The following is a 6,186-nucleotide window of genomic DNA, read 5'->3' as shown; positions in this document are numbered from 1 at the left end:
TAAGTTTGGAGTAGATTACATAAGCTTAACTACACACACACACACACACACACACACACACACACACAAATTCTGTGCTTGCTTAAAAGCCAATAGACCAGTGATATCTTAGAGTCTATTGCCCTCACTAATGTCCTTGAAGAAAACAGGTTGTTGCAAATGTGGCTGGTGATAAATTTATAGGTGTCTTTCCGCTTAGGAGCAGTCATGTTTCTCTAGTATTACCTTAACGGGCAGGGCAATCTCGTTTATATGCTGAAGAAATTTGACCCTATGGGACAACAGACTTGCTCTGTCCATCCTGCTCGGTTCCCCCCAACTGACAAATACACAAGACACAAGAAATGCTTCAAGATGCTTATGACCCAGCAACTGTATTTTGTCCTCTGAGGGCTCGTTAATCTCTTGTCTACAGCCTATTATCAGCAACCAAATGTGTAATCTGTAAGCCTGGAAGCCTTCCTATGTTGTTGGAATCCTATCTCACTCACTACATGAATGAGTCTACACTGTTGGGCCTTGCCCTTAAAAGGAACAATCTCTCTTTTTTTTTTTCATGTTTGACTTACTGCCAGCTTATTAAAGATATAATGACTTGAGGGAAAAATAAAAAAGAAAAGAAAACAGGTTGTTTTACAAGCCATAGTCCCCATTAGAGGTAGAATTTTGGCTTTTAATTTACTATTCTATTCATCTTTTGTAGTTAGGACCAAATATTTGTTTCCTCATCCTCAAATGAAACCAATAATAGACCAAATAAAAACAGTATAATTATACTCAGGAAGAGACATTTCCTGTACTCTATTACTGTTTACCATTGGGCCAGTGAGAAAAATGTAACAAAGTCAGGAGAATTTGACTGCTTTCTGCTCTGGCTTCAAGTAGAGGAGTGGTGGCTCCTCTTCTTAAAATAGATCCCTTTACCATTTGTTTTTGTTTACATTGCCTTTACTATTCTTCATTGGGTAATTCTGATTAATCATGGTACAACTGACTCCTGCAGATTCATGGAGTCCATTTTTATGTGGTCTTGCTTTTTGTAATTTCTCTTTCCCAAGTCTCACTGTTCACTCCCACAACAATGGGGGATGTATTTATGGTTTCTTTGGACATGTGTATCTGGGTTTTGTGAAGGCATATCAAGATCTGGTGTTCAAACATGTAAGAGAAATTCATACATGATACTGAATGTTCATAAGGATGAGACATATCATGGAGATAGCTTCCCTCAGGAAACACAAGAGTCCATGTCACAGCTGAATGTGGCTCTGCAGATTCTATCCTCTGTCAATGTCCACCCCTCAGATCATCCCAAATGATTCTGTCCTTAATCTTTACTTCTGGATCATTTCTAAATTTCAGAAATCCACCATCTTCACCGATACTCACCTGTGACCTTACAGTCTTCCTCTACAGGCCGGTGATCTTTTGATCTGATCCTTTGGATCTGTAATCACACATACATATTGTTCGCAAGTCATCAACAAATGTGGCTCAATATGTGTCTGGCTCTTTCCAGGTAGCATGGCAAATTCTTGACCTTTAGCTAGGGGTCCTCATTCTTTTGCTTTCTCTCTTCCTTTGCCTCACACAGTAGTGACATTTTTCTTTGATTCATTATCGTCTTGGCATAGGAAAGAGAAGAATACTGTTGAGAACATTTGTTTTGTCTGACCATCACTATAAGAGAACCTTGACGAAATTTCTGAAAATGTGGACCAGAAGCAACTGACATTAGCTGGAATATGGTGGAGGTTCTGACCAGTTCAGACTTGCACTTAATATCTCAAATGGATTTCTCTGTAGTTTTGCTGGCTCTGCTTGCTACACAGGAAGAGAACTTTAATCTTTCATTGAGTTTTACAAACAGGATGTGAAAGTAAAGGAAGCTTAGGGAAGTTCCCACAGCAATTCAGAAGTAAGAGATTTGCACCACAGGTCTGGAGCCAAGTTTCCTGTTCTCCAAGCTGAGCTGTTGTCTGCTAAGTGCATCTAGGACTCCAGAGATTCACAACAAAGCCAAGGAAGATTGACTCTGAAAGAGCCTGTTGTACAAGATCTTTGTCATGAGTCCAAGGAAAAAAGTTCTGGGAGCTGTCCCTGTAGCCCACAAGCAAGATGAAATTAACTCACATTTTCTGTGATAGTAAAATGTATTGAGTTATTAATGCTAGCTTCCTTTGCTGATCATTTTATCACCCCAAAGAATATTTATAAATGCTTATTCTACTCATGAAGTATATTAATACCAGTTTGAACAGGAGGCATGTGGCGAGACTATAGCCACAACTCACTAAATGCCTTCTGCATGCATCTGCTGATTACAATATTACAGGACAAATAAAAGACAGCTCCCTATTTTTCCAAACTTTTATATTTTTGGTTAGATTTTCCCTCTCTTACTCCATTTTATAGTATTATTTTACTTTAAATAGTATATTATGCTATATTTACTCCTCTAATGTTTAATCTAATTTTATTTGCACATTTCCTATTAGATTATAATCTCTTAATGTTAATAAATCTCAAAAAATTAAATCTCTTGTTTTGTACTTATTCATCACAAAGTCAGTTTTATTTTGTATCTACCCTTGTAACATAAAGTTACATAAAGATGCACAAAGTTGCCACAACCCAGAATTACCTGGGAAAATTTTGAATTGAGAAATTATTTTATACTGGGTTGGCCTATGGGGATGTCTCTGAGTAACTCTTCATTGTTGGTGTATGTACAAAGAACTAGTCAACTGTGAGCAACACCATTCCCTAGTCAGAGGCTCCTGATCAATGTAGGATAGAATAAAGCTAGATGATGTGGGCAGGTACCACATGGGTGCATTCAGTATAGTCTGTTCATGGCTATGGATGTGATGTGTCCCTCACTCTTCCTGACTTCTCCCCAGGATGGACTGTAATCAGAGCCTGTAAGCCAGATGAACATTTTCCTCCCTTGTTTTTGTTGGTTTATTTGTTTTATTTCTTTTTGTTTTGTTTTAATTTGGTCAGACTTTCTCATTAAAGCAACAGAAATAAACTAGAATGATGTTACTTCTATTTTTTAACTTTTCTCATTCCATCCTTTATTTCCATTCATATTTTTGCCTTAGCCAACTTTTAATTTCATACTTTATTCTATATTTTAGCTATTTTTTCTAGATTTTTATTCATTTTATTTTTACCTTTTCATAGTTGTTTTTCCTTTAATACTTCAAATCATATATATTTTTAGACCCCAGAACCTTGTATATATGAAGTCTTGGGTTCAGGACTTCAATTCTATTGTCTCATTGATCAAAGGGTGTAGTTTCTCTAAATGGTGTTGTTTGTTTTAGCAGTGAAAGTCATTTCTTGATCCACCTATCATGTTTGCATGTCTATATTGTGAAGACTCATGTACATTTCCTGAACCACTTTTAATGTCTTTCATGGACTGTTTTTCTTTGAATTCATACTTTATGACTGATTAAAAACAAAGAGAAACAAGAAAGCTTAAGGTTAAAGAGTTGAATCAGTAGCTTAGAGCATTTGCTGCTCTTGTAGAAGACCCAGGTTCAGTTGCCAGAACCCGCATGTCAGCTCACCACCATCTGAACTTTTATTTCAAGGAAATACAACATTATTTGCTGGCTTTTACAGGCACCAAGCATGTACATGATGCACATACATACATACATACATACATACATGCATACATACAGGCAAATTTTCATAAACATAAAACAAGAATAAATCTTTAAAAGCAAATGAAGTGTGAAAGCTACAGTTTCAATGTTTTGATCTCATAACATTTTCCCAACACATAAATTAGTCCAATATTGTTGAGTTCAGCAACATTCAAACTTGTCAGAAATTTATGGAGATGAGTTACAAAGTGCATCATGAATGGCTTACAATTTATTACATATTCCTGTCTAAAACTTCATATCTAAAACTCTTGCAATGCCCACTAATCTAAGACAGCTTAGGCACATCTGTAGCCTGAAGTTCCAAACTCTTCTACAATATCACTGCCTGTGAGTCTCCCGATTCCTATGAACCACAAGCTTAATAGTAATTTTCTGCATTAACTACATTTGCCATTACCTTAACAGAATATTTGACATAGACAAGTTAAAGGAGGAAGTTTATTTTAGCTCACAATTTAATAATAAGGCATGCAGAGTGATTGAAGCAGTTCATTTGGTGGACAGAATTAGAAGTCCTGTTTGCTTTAGTTTTCCTTTATAAATACACACACACACACACACACACACACACACACACACACACAAAATAAAAACTAGAAAATAATTAAATTTGCATCTTGTTTGTATTCGGAGTGAAGCCTTGCAATGCATGTTGTATCAGGAATCATCTTTAGATAAAATTCTAAACTTTTAATGCAGAAGGGTTGGCAATCACAGTTTTCCTTTTTGTATAATAAAAATAAACTGCTACCTCTAATGGATCAAATATGGAGTCACTACCTCTAACAGATCAAATCAAGAGTCACATTAACTAATCCTAACAAGTAAGTGTTCTACAATTTTATAAAGCAAACCACTTGTTAAATTCTGTTCAGATAATTAAACCAAGATAATAAAAAGAAAATTGTTGGGTTTCAGGTTAAGAAAAGTGTGAACTGTTCATCAGCCACATTAAGACAAAAATAGCAATGAAAAAATTAAATGTGAGATTTAAAAAACAAATTTAAATTATTGAGCATTATGTAGTATAAATTTACATTTCTGGCTAAAAAATAAAAACCACATAGCTTTATAGTCATCTCTGTATTTGTGATACTCACTAAAAATATTTTGGAGCCTTGATAAATGAGACTGCTTTACAATCCAGTTAAAAGATGAATATGATAGAGTACAAAGGTAGACACATACAAAAGGTAGTCATTTGATTAGTGGTCCAACTCACATACAATATAAGTTCACATATTTATGGTTCAGGTACACAAAAGTAAATATGTGTATCACAGGGTCATAGTTTAATTATTCATCATGTAAATTAAAGCCTCATCTATCACAGAATGGTAAAATGAAAGGAAAAAGGAATATCAGACATGCAATAGCAAGGAGAACCTGAAAGATGGATTGCCTGCTAGTGTGTGAATTAGGACAAAAATCTTTGGAAGATAACTCTTTTGATAAGTTTGAACAAATTGCATACCCTATTCTTCACATATTCGTGACCCTTAGAGTTTAATCGATTTAGCTAAAATGTGACCACTGGTAAATAATTTATATAATAGTAATATGCCAAACAGAATTCCAGGAATGTTTATCAACCATGTATTTCAAATTAGCACCAAACAAAAGCAGTTTAACATCAGTTAATAGTAAAACCAGTCAGTATTCATTGGAATTCTAACTGAAATGAGTGAGCTGTAACTGAAAACTTCAATGCTAAGACCCAAATACTGTACAAAGGAATGGGAGTCCAACATAGGTTGTATGATGCCACTCATGATCTATGTCAAAGAAGCAAACAGAAAATAGTCTTAGATGCCAGTGTTCTGAAATCATTTTCAGTCTAATAACTGATAAATCCATTACATAAAAACTGACATTTTTTGATGAGAAATAAGGAAATGCAAACATTCCATCAGTAGATGCTGCATATAATTAAAAATATTCAAGTGATTCATGAACAACTCTTTTGTAGAGATTTCAATTGTATCATCAGTAAACTTCAGTATAAGACCAAGACAAAGCATCTACAACTGAAATGCACAATAGAAACCATTAACCTTGAGTTCTACCACCCGTTAGCATCTTTTCCTTATTAATTTTGCTGTTTTCTTTATGAGCTGAGGAGACATTTGTAGTATCTGTCCTAATAATGAAGCAGAATATGTAGGCACCATTTCAAAAATAGTTTTAAAAACAACTATGTCTGATCCAGCTGATTTCTTACTGTTCTACATGGACCAGTAAAAAGGCCAAACCCAAGATTACTACAGTTCTAAGGGCAATAAATCAATATCCATGTACAGCATGAACAGAGCTCATCTAGATACTTGCATGTGATTTTTGTTCTATTTTTCTGGTGAAAATACTATGTACAAATACAGAAATTCTAACATTTATTCAGACTCCAGATGTTTGTTGTTTGTGACATAATCTGTATGGTAGATACTAGTATATGACATTTGGAAGAAAAGTATAGAATGAAAATTGAAGTCCATGCATTTTC

General features: G+C 34.8%; 1 pseudogene; it reads left to right on the top strand.

The window, feature by feature from the left end:
- The first annotated feature begins 207 nt into the window (after window positions 1-207).
- On the top strand, window positions 208-390 carry LOC116071354 (annotated as a pseudogene).
- Window positions 391-6,186: the final 5,796 nt, after the last annotated feature.

This window comes from Mastomys coucha, unplaced genomic scaffold, assembly GCF_008632895.1.
Source record: "Mastomys coucha isolate ucsf_1 unplaced genomic scaffold, UCSF_Mcou_1 pScaffold22, whole genome shotgun sequence".
NCBI lineage: Eukaryota > Metazoa > Chordata > Mammalia > Rodentia > Muridae > Mastomys > Mastomys coucha.
This window is presented reverse-complemented; position numbering and strand designations above follow the sequence as displayed.